The 2,479-nt window shown below is 45.9% G+C and overlaps 1 protein-coding gene across 1 annotated transcript in view; it reads left to right on the forward strand.

Annotated features, from left to right (window-relative positions):
- Sv2c (synaptic vesicle glycoprotein 2C) overlaps nucleotides 1–2,479 on the forward strand; it is a 230,291-nt gene that overhangs the window by 59,634 nt on the left and 168,178 nt on the right. The gene's annotated exons all lie outside the window — the stretch shown is intronic.

The raw sequence follows: 2,479 nt of genomic DNA on the forward strand, positions 1-2,479 counted from the left end.
TCTCTGTGCTCCTCTTGCCGGCTTCCTTTGCTCCCAGCTGCCAGCACTTGTACCTCTTCATCTGGGAATTGCTCCTGAGCTGCTGGAGGGGCTGTGTCTTTGGTGCACAGAGCTGGGAGCCCCTGTGTGATCCTTGGCCAACAGTGGACAGGAGGGCGCCTCACAGCCCAGCACCTCAGCCACATGGAGAAACTCCGAGGCAGCCCTTCCATTCCAGAGCTCCTGCGCGGGCTCAGCCTGAAGCACGACCCTTGGGACTCTGCTTCAGCTGCAGTCCTGCTGCTCTTATGTATGCCCCTCCCTCAGCCCTTCCCCTTCATGAGTGATTCCCACCCCACTCCTCGTGATAGCATCTACCTCTGTCCTGAAAACATGTGGACGATTATGGCATCAGACAACAAGAAAGGATGGGAAGACTAGGGAAGGGAATATAACTGGAGGCATGAATGCGATCAGAATACATTGTACACACTGAACCTCCCCCAAAAACATAAGACTGGGAGAGCAGGGATGACCAGGAAATGAATAAAGCATGTTATGGGCATGTACAGATCTGCAAAAATGAAAGCCATTAATATCCAAGACCTCTGCAGTGAGCCCCAATCTCCTTACAGGTGTTAGGGTACACTGCAAAAAGGAAAAAAGAGCAAGGGACAAAATGGCAGTGCAGCAGAGAGCTGGGATGACCAGTTGTTCAGGAGGAGCAAACAGCCACAAGGCATTCAGAGCTTTGGCATTTAATGATTGAGAATGTGATTTCAGAGGGGATTATCAGATGCCTCAGAGGGTGGAGGTGGCCTTATGCTAGGAAGGGTCTTGCCCTGGAGGGTCTTTAGTCTTAACAGTTGTATTAGACTTAGTCTCAGTAGGTGGCAGAGGATGGCCCACCCGTAAAGAAATAGTGATAGTGAGAAATCTCAAAAGAGTGATACCAATAATCCCAAGCCTTTGTTTATCTTTCAGGGAAGTATGCAAAACTAGCTATTGTGACATTGTAGTCCCCAAGACGTTAATCTGTGTGCCAATATGCAGTAATGAAGAAGTGGGGCAACAGCAGGGTAAACAGTAAGTGATTTAATTCTCACAGCACTGTAAAGACAGTTAGTGCCTTTATTTCTTGGAGAAGGACACTTACTTGAATAAGTGAAAAGGGACGTCCTATGTCCCTTGTAGTCACAACAGTGTCATGGCTTGGTCTAATTTCCTGCCCTCTTTGCCAACTTAATAACATCTTATTAAACATTGCTGTGGGCTTTGGGAAGGCTCAACCGCCGTCTTAGGATAGCCTACAAGAATAAAGCCTCATTTGGGAGCGCACATAAAGCCGCCACGGATGGCATGCAGCAATTTCATGTTGAATCTTAAAAGACGATTTAAATAAGAAGTTATAAGGGAAGTTGTACAGGGAGAGTTTTAAGAACGCTACCAGGATGAGGAGAGAAATGCTTGTGGTGTGCTCTCTACTCCACCCCCGGCCAGAGCATCACTTGAGATGGATGATGTGGAGATGCGGGCCTTGGAGACCTGCCGATCTGGGCTTGAGTCCCAGTTTCTCCACTGACCAGCTTCAGGGCCCGCGGGTGGATAATCATTCTCAGCTGTGTTTCTCTCATCTGCGTAATGGACACTGTCACATCTATTTTGTAGGGTTACATTCAGACCAAACAAGAAAATAAAGACATGTACATAAAGTTCATAGTGCAGTGCCTGGCGCACAGTAAACACTGACTTGAGCTGTTTTGTTTTGTTTGGCTTTTCGTGGAATCGGTGCCTAACACATATGATGTGGGGTCACACTGTCATTGATTCTAGAAACAAAACTTGACTTTTGTTCCTGCAGACTCCGAGAGTGCTGTGAACAGCGGGTGTGTGGCCCCTACTCCAGAGCAGCAGCTCTGCTTAAGGGCTGACCTTCCAACCCAGATACCTATTTGCTGTTTCCCTGACAACTTCTGGAATGAGCCAGACTTGCGGCAACTTCACATTTGTCCAGGAGCGGTTATAGGTGTAAAATGGAACTCTGTCTCCTGAATGATCTGTTCCCTAGCCGAACATCCTGAACATTTTCCCAGATCATTTTATAATGATGATACAAACTTGCTTTTCCCCATAGATCTTAGTGTTTTGGGATTGCTGTAGACTCACATGCAGTTGTACGAATTCCGAGATCCCATAGTCTTCAGCCAACGGCAACATCCGTAAGCCTCTGATTGTAAGCAGACTTTTTCAATAAGTATGCTTACTTACTCTGGCTTACGAACGAAAGTGAAATATCTTCTTTATTTTAGTGAGATTCAGGATTATAAGACCAAGTCTCTTCCTTCAAGGATCTAGAAATTTAACCAGAACTCCAATTTGGGGGATGAGGAACCCTGAGTCAAATAAAGAAATTCTATATGCACTTGCCTTGTTTTGTCCTGGAATTAAAACTAAGATTTTTGAAAATAATACACAGATACAAAAGCCTTCCTTATTTCTC

Source organism: Octodon degus, unplaced genomic scaffold, assembly GCF_000260255.1.
Source record: "Octodon degus isolate 3935 unplaced genomic scaffold, OctDeg1.0 scaffold00177, whole genome shotgun sequence".
Lineage (NCBI taxonomy): Eukaryota > Metazoa > Chordata > Mammalia > Rodentia > Octodontidae > Octodon > Octodon degus.